Below are 17,085 nucleotides of genomic sequence, written 5' to 3'. Positions count from 1 at the left end.
AGCCTTTTGCCTGTTTGTACCCACATGTTCCCTCAGCCCTCCCAGAAGTGAAATCTGTTTTTCCAGACTGGAACCGTGTAACAGCTCCCCTCACCATTTCTTTATTTGTTTACTTATGGTTTGGGACAGGAAAGAGAAAAATCTGGATGAAAATCAGGTTGCCCTGAGAACTAAAAGAAGTTACTAAGAAATTGCAAATCCTGAGTATTCTCTTTTACTTCCTAAACTTTTAAGGCTTGATCATTTATACAGCAGCTTTAAGATCAGTATCTTTAACTGCTTTTCCTGTAAGCAAATAAGGCATTTAATAAACTTAACTAAGTGAGTAGATTCCAGAAGCATCATTTCTGAATCACTTTAGATTTCTTTAAAGTGAAGTAATATACTTAAGATGTAAGCAAAGGGCAAATGGTCTTATGTCTTATATGTAAGATGTTCGTGTTTAATAATTGTCTTTAATAAATAGAGGTATGGAGAGCCACTGAAAACTATATGATAAGGTCTTTGACCATTTCACAGAAACAAATCATCATGATTTGGAGTCCAAATAAAATCATGGCCTAATTGCCAATTTAATGAACATTTTTTTGACTGTTACTCTATGCGTAGATAACACGACAGGTCATAAGTATCCAGAAATGAACAGTTCACACTCCCTGTCTGAAGACACTCACTGTACTAAGGATAATAGAATTTTATATAAGGTGCAGGGGAAAGGGATAGTGGAAGTAGTCTAGAAAAAATGAATGGAGGGAGCGGTACAGAGCTGGGCTTTGACGGCTGAAAGGAATTCATTCCCCAGCGGTCTTGTTTGGGTTAGTTCCATCTACCTTGAGTAACTGTAGCTACAGTTTAATTATTTCTATGCTTCCGTCATTCACTTGAATGTGCTGCTCTTAAAGTTTAACCATCCAGTTTCTTCCCCAGTCAGAAGATATATTACTGAGACCTTTTTCTCACTCTTCTACTCTGCTTATATTTGACTTATTAAAAGTAAATATTGATGTTTATTAAAAAATCAATCCCTCATCAGGCCACTTTTTATAAACTTTGTATTTCTGTATTTATACTGACAGTGATCTGAAGAGAAGGAAGTATAGGCATAGAATGATCAGTAATTCAAAAACTGAAGGCAGGTAAATCCTTAAAGATTTTCTTTAAATGTTTATTGGTTATATAATTGTTAGAGCTGACAGGTGAATAAGTTCAAGGGTTGTATTATGGATTTACTAAATGTAAAAAATTGTAGTAGAATAGTTTCTCTGTAAATAGCTTTAAAATCAGTCAGTTGGCATAGAAGATCATTTTATTTCTGGAAATCAGTGGATTGACAAGTAAAATGACAGGTAGAATTATTTTATTGTCTGTTGTTTCAGTGAAATCATTCATAGTTTGGTATATTAATGAACATTAATGTAAACTATACTGTAGCAGTTTCTTTTAAAATTAGAATATATAAATTAAATAAAGAGCATTTGCCCTTTGCTTACCCTCATACTTCTATCAAAGGCACATGCTGTTAGGACCAATTAGTTATCATTTTTGCTTTTTTTTTCTGTTGTTCTCATTGGTTGGATCTAAATTTGCCTTTAAGCTGTGTGTATGTTATTGACATTTTCTTCAAAGACTCATGCTAGAACCAGATGATAAAATGAGTTGTGCTCTCCAGCAGATACATTTACAGCATTCAGCCGTTTGTAGGTGATTTTGCTGGGCTGTAACAAAATAAAGCCTAAAGCATCATATTAACTGTGCTGTTTATGTGGGTGCTAATACACTTTGAATAAAACCCTCAATTACTAAGTATTTTTGAGTCTTGACAAGACAGTCCCATGACGTTAATGGTATCTTTATAACCTTTTTAACTTCTTGTTTCTCTGACAGAGCTCTACAATAACAGCAATGGGTTTGCCCTTGGCAAGCAAAAACTCATTTTGAGAGGATAATAGGTATTTACTATTTAGATAGCTGGCAATAAAATTTCTCTGAATGAGATTTTCCTGAGAAACTATAAACTGATTAAATTACTTTCTTTTAATGGACTGGAAAAGCGTGTAATAATAGTTTGTTGAAGCTTTGCATCCAATGTCTTCCTTCCTTTTTTAGAGACACAGAAGCAGTCTGGTTTTGGTGAATTATGGGGGATGGTAGAAATCATTCGCCATTGTATAGCTTATTCTCTCTTTTTTCTTTAAGTAAAAAAAAAGTAAGCGCTTCTGTGAAGATAAGGATGTGACAGTGAAATATCTGTTTATTTCTAATTTTAATCAGAAGTAAAATTTAGCAGTTGTTTTATGCCTCAAGAATTTAGTGTTTAGAAAATATACCCCAGTAAAGATATAAATTTGGAAGAAACCACCCTGTTTTTCTAGTTTATATTTTTGCTCGACTTAAAAAAATAAATGAAAGCCACTAAACCATTTTCTCTATTGTTTAAAGGCTAAAGTTAAAATCATTACTTTTTATAGTATTATTAACATATATGTGCTTATATTTTATGAGCAATTTAAGTAGAATTTTTAAATAATTTTCATTTGTATCATATAAAATTCAACATACTGTTCTGTGAAAGAAATTCACATTAGTTCTGGTAGAAAATAAATACTTAAAATAGATTTCATTATTATATAACTCTTGATTAAGGGGAATCTGAAAATTCCACTTAATGTTAATTTTGTCAATAAATGTCAACTGAGAAAATAATTTACAATTCTTGATTTAAAATGTGAAAACTTACATAAAATATATTTGGTAATTCATACTCTAAACATTTTTCTTTAAAGACAAATCCATTATGGTCCTTGGGGGTGACAGTTTGTAGAATATCTTTCAAGGCCATGAATTTTGCACAGAACTACATCAAATTCAGTATTTTTATTGGCAGTCAGAATTTCATATTTGTCACTATAATAAAATTGTGATTGAAATGGGACCTTGAGTGTCCTGTCCTTATGTGAAGTACTTTGAATTTGAATATCATACAGATCCTAACTTAGAGCACATTCATTTTCTCTTAAGCCTTTGGCACGACATATCCATTGCTGGCATTGTTTTTCATTCCAGCAAATCTGCGCTGTTGGCACCAATAGGTTCAGGGGACACTAGTCATGACAGTAAAGAAATGAAGAGAGAAACAATAATATTTGTCTTCCCTTTCAATGATCTATTCCAGGTCACTCCTATAAGCTATAAACTACTTCATAATTTAGCTTTTATTGGGTCAACTGTTTTGTCATTGTGCTTTTTTTCTCACTCACTTCTCAGGGTTATAATAAATAAACATCAGAGAAATATTGTGAAATAATGGCTTGTCTAGTCAATTTACTGAAATTTGTTTTTGACTGGGAAAAAATTTTTTAGAGAAAATTGATTACTTTAAAATGGAAACTTATCCTCTCTAATATACAGTTCTACTTTAATTCTGATAGTCCTGAAGTCATTGGTAAAACAGATTTACTGACCTGTAGCAAGGATGTAATGAATATGTGCTTTCATTTTAGTCATTTATTCTCCAATAAGACATAAATACAGGTTCCCTACATTTTTTTTTCCAGTTCAGTTTGCTTTCGTTCAAATTAGGTAATGAATACACCTTAAAAATATGGGGTTTTTTTTCAGTGTTTTAATGGCACCTCTTAGCACAGGTTTTGTGCTATTATAATGGTTTTTATGAACTAACAAAGTTATTAAAGGAAGATACTGCTATGAGTTTTACTGGACGATAAACTTTAACTGAATAGGAAAAACTGTAAATGTGTTTTGCATAAAATGTATCAACTTAAAGCTTGTTCTGATTTAAAATATAGAGCGAGCAGATATTTTTCATGTAGAAAAATTAATTGATATGTGTGCTTATCAATTCTTGTGAGAATAATGAACCTTGAGGTCTTTATTTTTACTAAATCAAAAACTCAGGAAGTTGCCTCTTTGCTTTCTGTTTTCCTGTGTGGATTAATGCAGTTACCATAATGTTTTACATTCAACAAAATACACACAAATATGAATTTTAATTAAATAGTGTGCTGCAATAATGAAGTATATCTATCCATATCTAGCTTTACATTAATCCTCATGGTCCCCCAATATTCCCTCCTACGACCATCGGTACCTGTGTTAATTCTCTTAATTTTATGAAATGGTAAACATTTGATATCTGAAATTCATTTTAGTATATAATGCAGGACTTGACCAACAGAATGCAATTTTATAGCAGTGTTCATGGATGCAGAATATTATTTTTGGCATACAATTTCTCTCTTAAACAGTTCTCACATTGAATTTTTCTTTCTTTTAAAGAGATTTTCAGTTTTAACATGGGGAACTGGTGTCATGGGTAAGGCTTTTACATGGAAACAAAGTAGCAGATTGAAGTGGTTTCAGGCCTTTAATCCCTTGGTAAATTAGCCAGCAGGCTAGCCTTTTCATAGATGTGCTAAACAACAGGTTGATGCCATTTGGGCATTAGCAATGAGAACCACCTGAGGGAATAGGGAATGAATAAGAAGAAATGTAGAATGGAAGAAGGCATGGCTATTAGCTTTTCCTGGGTCGAGTTGCAAAAGTAATACCCATAAATGAGTCATTGTATCTGATATTTTAGGTTTCCTTTTGTATGTTCTTAAATTTAAGTTATTCTCAAAATTCTCCAATTTACTTTAAAGGTAGCGTTACGATTTATGATATAATAATACTAAAGTGCCAATAAGTTTATAAATATTTAAATGTTCTAAATTTATATTCTTTCCTTTTGAAAAGAGATTTGAAGCTTTCAAATTTGTTTGCAGATTATTATTCTTAATCAAGTAGAAGAGTACATCTTGAAATGTTCATGTGTGGAATTAATAGGACATTAAACATTTAAATTGTTTTGCCTATTTGAAAACTGTAAACAGATGTTCATAAGCTATTATAAAATTATTTTCTTAAAATGTTTTTACAGTTTTCTGAACTAATTACCTGATAGAAAAGATTTCTTTGCCATATTGAGTTACATGTATTTGACAATGTGTTTAAATAACATCATCAATAAAGAATAGTGACTGGCATGGTCAGCAACACTTAATAGGAAAAATGATTTATTTAGACTTTAGCCAAGGATTGTAACTTCGTGTAAACCAAATTTTTCTAATCTCAGGAAGAACAAGTCATGAAATTACTCATTTTGCACATTACTTACAATTTCTAAGCTAATGGGTACCTTGATATTGATAAATATTAGAATAATTCAACATGAAGAAAATTGATAAAGGGGTAAAATCATTCAAATAACCTGGTACCCTATGAGGCCCTCTCTCTAGGCTTTTAATTTTTCATTTAGAAGGGGGGGATTTTAAGGATCAATATGAAGATCTGTTGATAATATTATATTTAATTAGAGTAATCAAAAACCATGCTCAGAGCATGACACCTGCCAGGGAGAGCTTCAAAAAGACAGTAAGCAGCATGCATTAGAATCATCCCTTTTGCTTGTCCACAAGCACTAATCTAGCAGAAGTCCCAAATGGGGCAGCTAGTCAGCTATTTTATTGACTTTGATCTGGTTTGGGGGGCAGTTTATTTTCCCATAATGCCATTGATCAATGATTTCCTTTCAGCAGTGATGTAATTAAAGGGCTTTAGTCGGCTTCTGCTGTGTTGCCTTGAAATTTATTATTCTGGAGATTTAAAGAAGATCGATAGGGTGCAGTGGCCCCATGTTTAGACCCGAGTAGGAGGACCCTACTGAGAGCATAAGGCATGCAGAAAACAAGGCTTCAGGACACAAACAAGATGTTTACCTGGGACCTTGAGCTGACCTATTCACCACAGATCCTGTATAACCAGTAGCATTTTAGTACCTATTTTTATCACAGTCTCAAAACTACTTTGTCCTTTTTGTTATTGATTTTTAGAGTTTGTTTTAAAGCAATTGAAATCAAATATTCGTGTTGTCAAAGGAAGAATTAAAATTTAAACATACTTGCCAGAAATGCAGATTTCAAATGCCTTCATCATGAAATGGGAATAAAACGACTTAATTCTAAGAATGTGGATGTCTTTAAAAGCTCCCTTCAGTCTATTAAAAAACATGCCATTAACTTGCTTAATGTTATAGCTACTTTAAACACAATTTATTTTTGTATCTGTAAAAATATGCTGCAATGGCCAATATTCCTAAGTGATCAAAATATCACATTTGGGTAATGAACTCAGAGGACCTGACCTACACCACTAACTATAAATCAATAATTCCCCCACAACTTCTGTTATTTAGTAGATTAAGTAAAATCAATTCAGAGATTCTTTATAATATGTAAACTGTGCATCCTGGGCATATATTTTGAAGTCAAAAGATTGAAAATAAAGGAGGCAGATTTACGTTCCCCAAACTCTTTTCCATTATGCTCCATTAATAAGTGCTCTGTTAAAAAAATTATTCACCAAATACATCTGAAAATCCTGGGTACTTCTTTTAGAGCATGTCAGCATGCATCAACATATTCTAGATTTTAAGCAATTCTGAAGTTATCTTCTTTAACTTTGCTTAACACAACATCCTTCAGTCTTGCTTGCCCTATGTCACAGATTTTGTAGAGGTGGAGTTTCAGAAATACCAGAGAGAGAGCTGTTCTGAATTCTAATCCTGGCTTTGCGTCTTATTGCCCATATAATTTTCACAAGTGAAGTAATCACTGTGCACATCAGCTTTCATGTCTGTGAAGTGAGATGGTGTCAGAGAGGTTGAGGTTAGCCAGGAAGGATACACAACATCCCAAGGAGCTTTTTCATGATAGACATTCCACCAGAGGCTCTTTGCCCATGCTAACCAACTGTAGTTACCTTCATCAGCTGGCTAATTGTGCCAGTATTGAAATTTATTCTCTTACCCTTAGGATTAATGTTTGATGACTTCTAGCCATCAAAATTACATTGAAAATACAGCAGTTTTACTTAGAAATGAGAGAGTCAACACAAGCACAATTTATTGCTTTACTAAATTTAGCCAACACTGGCAGACTGTGCTCCTTAATAAAGGTGACAGGCCATCGAGCCAGAGAACAGAAGTGGTAATGCAGACATAGTGTGATTTGCCATCTTGATATACATTAACTTAATTTATAAACATTACTAGGACCATATGTCATAGCTAAGAAATAAACAGAAGCAAATAGCCATAGCAGGAAAAATAGGAGCAAATTAGAGATTTTGATTACATTTTAATTGTTGCTGATAATCATTTAGAGTCAATTAAGATTTTTCAGCATCTTTTAGGAACACTCATGACTTTGTAAAAAAAATGGTGCATTTGAATTCAGTATCTGCAAGATGAGAGGAACTGGAGGTCACAGAGGATTGTAATCCCTGCCTCCTACAGTTTACAGGCCAGAAGAAAAGTACTAGGAGGAAAGGCAAAAAGTGGTGAAGTGACAAATACTTCTGCGTGTGGAACTTGCTAGAGGCATAGTTGGTGATGGAGAGACACAACTATGCTTTATTTTCTTTCCCTCATAATCTTTTTGCTTTATTTTTCTTCATAGCACTCATTACTCCCTAGCATTATAGCTTGTGCCTCATTAATGTCTGAGCAACAGGCTTCCCTACTAGAAAGTAAGTTCCACAGAGGCAGGAATTCCGTGCAAGAACAAATCCCACATCTTTTAAGAGTGGCTAGCACATGGTAGGTGCTCATTAAACTTACAGGCTCAGAGGCTGATGCCTCTGTACACAGAGTAAAGTGAGCTGAACTGTGCTTTAGGTAGTGTAACTAGAACCACAGGAATCATAAACATAAAAGAGGGCAAATTAAAAATGTTTATGAATTTATTAGCAGAATTGACCACGTACAGGAGAGGTGAAGCCATGTAAGTAATAGCATTAAGCAAGATAGAGGAAACATAGGAAAATGAGCCCAGGTAAGGGAAGATACATTCTGTTTGAGTCTGTTTGTTGCAGAAAAGTGTGAATATTTCACAACGTTTAGAAAATGAACGGTCAGTACTTCCCGTATATGATCATTACTAACAAAGACTGTCTTTCACACCTGCGCTACACGGAGAGGCCAGGCTCATTAGCCGGGTCACTGTCCTCCGTGTCATACGTTGCTATTACTCGGTCATCTGTTAATAGCTCCTTCTAGTCTCCTCTACCTGATTCCTGAGTGCTCCTCACGGAACGGTCTTGTACTTAGACCTTTTTTCCCTTCTGTATTTTCACCTTAAGTCCGTTCCCAGGACTTCAGATATCGTCCGTTTGCAACAGTTCCTGAGTTTCAACCCAACCCTGTCTCTCAAGTTCAGGCTTACTAACCGCCGATCACCTCTACTTAAATGTCAAAAGACAAGATTGCCCTGAGTCCTTGTTTCATCCTGCTCCTCCCGCATTGTCCATCCATTACATCCCTCCGGTTGCCCAAAACAGTGATGGGGCAAGTTCCTCACCTGCCACATCCATGCTGTAAGCGTGCTCAGTAGCCTTCTAGGATACACTGTAATCTTAACCCCAAGCCCATTTTCCGGGCCTTCACTCCAGGCAAGTCCTCATCACTACTTGCCCAGACCGTCGCAGTAGCCTCCTTGCTCCCTGCCATTCATTCTTCATGTAGCATCCAAAGTGATCTTGAACGATGAGTTGGAACTTGTCACTACTCTGCACAAAAACAAAACAAAACAACAATCTTCAATGCCTTCCATTGCTCCTGAGATAAAATCTCACAATTCTTAGTATGGCTACAAGTTCCTCCATGATTTGCCCACGTCTACTTCTTCATCTTCGTCTGGGACCGTACTTTACTGAGTCTAACCACACCGACCTGCTGCTAGTGCCTGGTGGGCATCAACTTGCTTTTACCTCCTTGGTTTATGTGTGCTATTCCATCTGCCTAGAATACTCACCTCCTCCTTCTCTCCCAGATTAATTTAGGCTTATTATTAAAGTTTGAGCTTATGTATTGTATCTCGGTGAAGCCTTCCGGACACCTAAAACTCAGTGTGTCAGTGTGTCTTGAAGCACTGTGAACTTTTCCTTCATAGCAATCAGTTTTTAATTAAATATGATTTTCATGATGATTCGTTTGACCTTCCTTTCGGAGTTTTGGAGAGATTATGTCTCTTTTTTACACCAAGTCCTCAACACCCAACGTAGTTCCTAGCATGTAGAAGGTGCTCAATGAATCTCTGTCTTTCTGTCTTTTTTGAATCATTCACTTCTTTTGTATTTTCAGCTATTCCACATTTCTCAGTTCCCTTTAGGATTTTTCTTTTTAATCTTTTGCAGTATGAAATATAAGGAAAAGTATGTAAGTACACAGATCACCAAATTATGAAGCTTATCCCTCTGTTGTACCACCCAGATCAAGAAACAGTACTTTGAGGGCTCCTGAGTGGCTCAGTCAGTTAAGTGTCTGCCTTTGACTCAGGTCATGATCCTGGGGTCCTGGGGTCCTGGGATCCAGCCCTCGGTCGGGCTCCCTGCTCAGCAGAGTCTGCTTCTCTCTCTGTCCCTCCCCCTGCTTGTGTGCACGCACTCTCTCTAGCTCTCTCTCAAAGAAAAAAATAAAATCTTTTAAAAAAGAAAAAAGAAACACCACTTTGCCAGCACCTCAGAAGTCCTCATTTTTCCCTTTCTGTCCATAATTACTACCTTCCTCTCTATTGTGGTAATCACTCCCTTGCTTTTGTTTATGGCTCTACCACCTAAGTATATATTGCTAAGCCCTATAGTTAGTTAAGTTTTGCCTGTTTTAAATTAGAATCATGTAGTACATATTCTCTTGGGTCTTCGTTTTCTCAATGTTTTTCTAAGATTCATCTGTTTGCATGTAGCTGTAGTGTGTTGATTTTATGCTATATGATATTTCACTATATGAACATATTGCAGTTTTTTGAACCTTTTGGCTGTTGATGGGCATTCATTGTCTTCAGTTTGCAGCTTTATTGAACAAGGCTACCCTGAAAATTCTTGTAGAAGTGGCTCTCCCTTTATGATTAGACAGGATCTTATATAAACTCCATACCTAAGTGTGAAATTGCGATGTCATAGAGTATGTGTAATTTCAAATTTACTGAGCAATGTGAAACTTCCCTGAATTGGTTATACCAGTTCCTTTCTCACCAAATAGTATATTGCTCTACTTTATCACCTGGACTTTTATTTTAGCCAAGCTTAAATCATTTTGCTTTAAATTTACATTTCTGATTCGAGAAACATTTAGTACCTTTTTGTTTATCTGTTAGCAACTTCAATTTCTCTTTTAATGAAGTGTCTACCTAAGTGTTTAACCCATTTTCCTATTATTACATTTTTTAAATGATTTGAAAGCACTTTTGACATATATTCTGGTTATGAGTTGTTTGGTTATAATCAATAAATATTTATGAATGACTGAATGTAGCTCTTCCTAACCTACTTTTTCCTCTTCATTCACTGGAGCTAGATATATATTTAAGATACGGAACAATACCAGTGTTTATTCTACTTTCAGTCATGAGCCATTGTTTGATATCTTTGTTACCTGCCATTTTTATCCTAAAGATAATTCAAGGTGGTCTGTAAACGTTTAAAAATGCCCTTCCATGTTTATATGAAAAAAAGACTTGATTTCCAACTTGCCTTAAGATATTTCAAAGAGGATATTTTTCTTTATTTTCCTGTCTTCATTGCTTAAAAAAAATACCTCACTCATAAGACAGATTTTGAATGTTTGGTAGGGGAAAAAATATAGGGAAAGAGAAAAACAAGAAGGGAGGAAGGATTAAAATTGTAATATATATGATTCGAACGTTTTTTATTTTTATCTGATGATTCTTGGTCCTATTCATGTAATTGCAATGAACTCTACTAGAACCACAAAATGTATGTCATTCAAATTACTATTTCAGAGCCATTGTGTTTGCTTCCTTTTTTTTTTTTGGTTAAATTTTGCGGATTTTTTAAAAAGATGTTATTTATTTATTCATTCATTCATTCATTCATTCATGAGAGACAGAGAGAGAGAGGCAGAGACACAAACTGAGGGAGAAGCAAGCTCCATGTGGGGAGCCCGATGTGGGACTCAGTCTCAGGACCCCGGGACCACGACCTGAGCAAAGGCAGAAGCTCAACTGCTAAGCCCCTTAGGTGTCCCAATGCTACTGAGTCTTTAAGAATCACTTCAGGTATCACCCTCTCTTGGAAGTCTTAGTTATCTGTTGTCCATCAGACTGAGTGAGAGCTGTGTCCTGTTCTGTATTCTGTTTGAATAGCTGTATTATAGGACTTACTACTACAGTATTATAAAAGTGGGTTTTTTTGTCGACCTCCTCTATTGGACTTTGTTCCTTTAGAACTTTTGTAGGTCACCTCTTTATCTTCACCACCTAGAAGAGTGCATATATTAAGTCTTCTTTAAAAAAAGAAAAATCTAATGGGAATTAAGGAGTTCCATGCCCCCCCTCAGCACTCTCCACTCTAAAATCATTCCCTTAATGATTTAACAGTTAGTAATCTCCATTACTGAACTGGAAGGTTGATTATATAGGAACATTCTTACAATTAACAGTTCTTACAGTTAATTTCTCTCTGATTTTCTTAAAAAAACTATCCTTAAAAAAATTCTTTTTGTTTAGCCTTTCTAGTATTTGATGATGTTAAAACAATAAAAGCAGATTGTGAGTTTTGAGGGTTTATCATTTTCTTACAAGCAAATCCCTTCTCTAAGAGGCATTAACTTTGATCTTCATTAGATAGGATAAAATGAATTTTCGTTCAGGTTTAACCCTTGAGGGTCCCTTGAGGACTACAAATGGATCTTCTCTGAACACATTCAATAGAAGTTCTGTTGAGTGTCATTCACGATTTCACTGTTAGTTAAAAGTATCCTCCATAGCCCCTGTATTTGCTCCTAGACAAATAATGAGTCTTTCTCATCGTGTTTTACTTGAAGGCAGTGTGAGACAGGAAAATAGGGAACATCTTACAACTGTCCCTCTTACTGTCATCCTTTTTTTTTCTGATTTATATCTCTATGACCTGCTTCTTGTTTCCAAAGAGAGTTTGAGAAAAAGTTGTTTTATTTCATTCTGTGATTTAACTCATCCTTCTCTCTCTCTTTTTTTTTATGAAAAAATCAAGCTTGAAAGAGTCTACTACATATTTAAAAACTACTATTTTCATGAAATATGAAGAATGCTTTTTTAGTCATGTGTACTGGTACCTTTTGCCTTTTACAGAGTGTAGTGGGTTTGGTTTGGGCCTCTGGAGTCAGATTGCCTGTATTTTGGCTCTACCATTTACTAGTTGAATGACATTGAATAATCAGTGAAATACTCATGCCTCAGTTTCCTCACTGGCAAAAGTGGGATATTAATATTGAGCATTAAATTAGCTAATGCATATAAAATACTTAGAATAATTGCTAATATGTAATAACTCAGTAAATATTGACTTTCATTTTTTATCATTAATTAATAGTGTCATGTGAATTAATTGAACCAGAACTCATTATAGATGGAGAACAAAAGTACTGGTTATTTGTTATCTTAGACAGCTATAATAATTTTATATTTTTGCTTCTTGGACAAGATAAAGAGCCTGACAAAGACTACTATTTTGCATTATATTAAAACAAATTATTATAATTGGTTCATGGAAGGCTTTGTTAATATAATATTTGACTTCAACTACATAATTAGCATAAATTTGCACTGATTACTAGTAAGTTGTTTTTGCTTTATTAGATTTTTTATCAACTTTTGATTTTAAAGTTTCATTGAATTTAAGATGTGATATATCTAGACTTGTCCTTTAACACATCACGAACTATTCTAAGTGTCCAGAACATATGGCCATATCTTTTATCCTGAAGGTCACTAGGTATATATATCACACATGCTCAATACCTACTTTATTCTCTCAATTTAATGCTTTCTTTTTAAAATCATTTCATACCTTTTTTACCACCCTATTGATATTTTATAGTGATTTCTTTTATTTACTTTCTAGTTTTCTCTTTTCTCTTTTGTTAACTTTCTCTTTTTTGTACCTCTCTCAACCATGTTAGTAGTTTCAGATTCTCTCAGTTTTAAAAAATGGCCTCCAAATTCTTTGACACTCTCCTGTTAAGGAACAGGTCTATGTCCTCTTCTTCTAAACCTGCCTTTGTGACTGACCATTAGAATATAGCAAAAAGGTACAGTACTAGTTTCCAGATCAGGCCTGAAGAAACTGGTATCTTCCACTTCCTGCCTCTTGGGACACTTGCTCAAGGAGACTAGCCTCCATGCAGTGAGGAAGCCAAACAGCCTCACGGAAGGGCCACTTTATAAGTGTTCTGATTGACAACACCAACTGAATTCCTACCTTGCAGCCAGCAACAACCATTAGACACATGACTGAGCAAGTTATCAGAGAAATTCAGCATCCCCAGTTGTCAAGTCAGTCCCAACCTTTGTGTCGTCCCAGTTGGTGCTGCATGGAGCAGAGGCAAGCTACCCCAACTGCACCCTGCCCAAATGCAAATTCATAAGCAAAATTAATGATGGTGGCTGTTTAAAGCATGAGTTTGGGTTGGTGTATTTCATAACAAAGATAACTGACATACAAAAGCGAATGCTTTTCCATATTTAAGGGAGTAAATATTTTTGGAAATAATTCTCAGAATTTAACCTTGGAAGCCGTCTTGTATTTTCTGCATAGAAATGTCTGTTTAGAATGTCTGTGTCTTAAGAATGTCTATGAAAAAATGTTTGAAGATGTGTATGGTAATACATAAGTAAAACAGAAAAAGAATTTCATCACTTTTTCTTCTCTTTGAATTTGTATATATCACTTGTACTTTAACTGATTACAATAACTCCAGTTGTCTTAACATCATCATCCTTGTTATTACTGTCCTATTTTGTATACAGCAGAGGCAGCAAATAGGCAGCATTGATTTCTCCTTCTTTAGGCTGCATGTGTAACACATTGCTAGTTGATCAGTGTACTTTTTCATGCTGAGTCTGGATATAACTTCAGAATTCTCAACACAGCACTTCCTACTATTTGTTTTTTAAGATTTATTTCTTTTGAGAGAGAAAGCACATACGCACTCAGGGGGCAGAGGCAGAGGGAGAGGGAGAGAGAATCTTAAGCAGACTCCACGCTGAGTGTGGAGACCAACACAGGCCTCAGTTTCACCACCCTGAGATGACAACCCCAGCAGAAAACACAATCCCACACTTAACTCACTGCGCCACCAGGCACTCTAACACTTCCTTCTGTTAATACCCATACTGTTGCACTGGACATCTGAAATGAGACCTGTGGTTTATAATGTAGTTTATAAGTATTTAAAATTCTTACAAATAATGTCACCATTAGATATAATTCTCTCCCTTTCTCAACTTTGCCCCCAACTCCTGAAACAACCATGGTGCCACTCTGCCTACCTGAAGGCATTTATTTTTGAGAGGTCTCTGCTTCACATAATTTTTTTTTTCCTTTTCTCCTTCTTTAACCTCTCCTATGAGCTTTTCTGTGGAAGTCAAAAGTTAATTACCGCCATGAAAAAATCACTCAGAGATTTCCCTAAGGGGACAGTATGGTAAGTGGGAAGAACTATTACAATTTCCTATAAAACAGTTTTCACTAGGAAAAAAAAGATGAGAGGTAAGTACATGAATGATGAGGTTATTTGCAAAATTTTGTAGTACATCTGAAGAGAATGATTAGGTAAGGGAACTTAAACTGGTTGAGGCCATGCTGCGTCCCAGGTGCAGTACAACTTATATACTTTCACTCATTTAGTCATCTGTATATACCTACAGGGAAACATTACTATCCAGTGCTACCGCACTCTTATTTATCTGTTAATTTACTCTATAAGTTATTTGAAGGATTCTGTAGCAAAGCAATAAAATAATCTGAGAATTTTTAAAAATCAAAAAAGGGAAAAATATACATTAATCAGTGAAGAGCAAGAGGAAAATAGAACAAAATTCATACATCAAAAGCACCTATAAAGCTGCTGTCATTTGTTCTGTTTTTTGACAGCCAAAGCCAAAAGCAGATTCTCAAAGAGAACTACAAGCTTTACCACAAAGGTCTTCCTAAAAAGGAATTCTCACATGAGGCTTTATGTAGGGGATTTTCTTATTAAATGAAATATCGGAAATAGTGAAGTGTTGTTTTATGTACTTTTTACTCTCTTATCATTGTCATCATCATATGGGATACAGTATATAATAAATATCCTCAACATCATAATTGCAAGAAGTGAGATAACAGGTTTCATGCACTTGTTACTTTTAATGTCCATCAATAAAAGGCCATAAGCACCATCGTGAAATCTAGTCTATTAGGAAAATACAATCCAAGAATATAGTATTGTGATGTTTCTACTTGAATTTAATTAAAACCAGTATAATGGAGAAACAGAGAATGCCAGTTTTTACAGTAATTCTTCCTATGTGAACAGAGGCCCTTGTACTAGGCATTTCAGTCTTCTCCGCTCTCAGAGAGGCCTAAAGTACAGGTACTCTGTGGTTGGTTGAGGTGGATTCTTACATTTTAGAGATAAATAAACAGGTTGCTATTCTTTTATGGAAACCAAGGAACTTCATGAGTGCTCCCTTCTAGATAGCCAGCCTCTTACCTCCACAGGAACGCAGGCCAAGAGGGGATACTTCCAAGAAAGCCAGATTTTTCCTCAGAAATCAATGTTGCACCTACCTCTGGAAGAGAACATATGGACAAAACAATCCCAGACTTTTACAGCCTTGAGCAGAGCAGAAATTACCATATCATTTCATACTTCATCCTACTAAACTGTGGTCCTAGGAAATTCTTGTAGTGTTGCCGTTAAATGTCAAATTTCAGAAAAGTAGCATCCCAGAAAAGCGACCAAGGTTAATTCATTCATTTGATTTAAAATTTGAGATGAAATTAAGCACCAAGTGATACTTTTCTGCCATCAAAACTGTTCAAAGCAGGGCGCCTCAGGGTGGTGAGATCAAGCCCCACGTGAGGCTCCTCACTCAGCCGGAGTCTGTTGGAGATTCTCCTTCTCCCTACTCACACTCACACTCTCTCACTCTCTCTCAAATAAATAAGCAGATATTAAAAAAAAAAAAAAAAACTGTTCAAAGCCTCTTTTCACTTTTAAGTCCTGTTCTTACCAACTAGTTTATCATAGTTAATTCCAAGCAAGTGATCTCATCTAGGTGGATCAAATTACGGTTTACCCTACCTTCAAATCAGATAATCCAAGTTTTAATCAGATGAACTTTATAAGAAAACACTACTGGATCCCAATCAGAAAAGGATTTAGGAATTTTGACATTCAAGACTATCTTTCTAGCACTAAAGAACTGAAAGAAAATAAGTGTTGTAGATTTCACCTAAAACCTATGCCTTGATATTTTTCAAATGACAAATAAAAAGATTTACCTTGAAAAAATTTATCATGAAATTTAAAAATTTTGTTAATTGCCTGATTGGTGAAAGCTCACGATTAAGTACCCAATGGAATTTGCTTTGGTCATATTTTAATGAGTGTCATTACAAATGTATTTGGATTGCATCGATTATATTTCTATCAAATTTTGGCAAGTGTTAGAATGTAATCATATTATATGAAGAAGTGAAATATTTATCGTGTAGACTGTTACAAAGATTTCTCATGAAGTTAGTGTGAGATGCAAGGACCCCACTGAATTGTACTTACTACTATGACTTTGGGCATCCTCTTACCATTTTTTCTCCATCAGATAGAAAAACTTATGCTCCAACTCTTGATGTAGTCATAGAATCACAACACAATGCACAAATAGACAATGGCAAGTTATAAAGATAATTCAAGTAATTCTTTACTGTCCTGGGTGACAATTTATTTGTAACTTACTAAAAACTTGAGTTTTATTTTTGTTTATGATTTTTATTCTTTCAAAAGAAGTGAAGAAGAAAGGAAAGCATCCTGAGATACGGTACGATGCACTGTGATTAATCTAAGCAGGTCACTTAGCCCTAATGACAATAAGATTCCTGAAAGTTATTTTCCACCTTTAAAATCATGTGATTTGTGATTTTTATTTCATGAAAGATTTGAAGCAATGACAGTTGCTGTTTGGATGTGTACCTGTTTCATATTTA

At 35.0% G+C, this 17,085-nt stretch overlaps 1 protein-coding gene and 1 long non-coding RNA gene across 2 annotated transcripts in view; one reads left to right on the top strand and one right to left on the bottom strand.

Moving 5' to 3' along the window:
* Positions 1 to 17,085, top strand: part of RSRC1 (arginine and serine rich coiled-coil 1) — a 398,138-nt gene that overhangs the window by 272,854 nt on the left and 108,199 nt on the right. The gene's annotated exons all lie outside the window — the stretch shown is intronic.
* The window catches only part of LOC140613767 (uncharacterized), a 36,863-nt gene that overhangs the window by 12,386 nt on the left and 7,392 nt on the right, over positions 1 to 17,085 (bottom strand). The window contains exons 2-3 of the long non-coding RNA XR_012014626.1: positions 15,590 to 15,668; positions 8,418 to 8,625 (exon numbers count right to left, since the gene is read on the bottom strand). This is a non-coding gene — a long non-coding RNA (uncharacterized lncRNA). The remainder of the gene's footprint in view (positions 1 to 8,417; positions 8,626 to 15,589; positions 15,669 to 17,085) is intronic.

The sequence above is a fragment of the Canis lupus genome, chromosome 22 (genome assembly GCF_048164855.1).
Source record: "Canis lupus baileyi chromosome 22, mCanLup2.hap1, whole genome shotgun sequence".
NCBI lineage: Eukaryota > Metazoa > Chordata > Mammalia > Carnivora > Canidae > Canis > Canis lupus.
The sequence above is the reverse complement of the archived record's forward strand: the minus strand, read 5'-3'. Positions and strand labels throughout refer to the sequence as shown.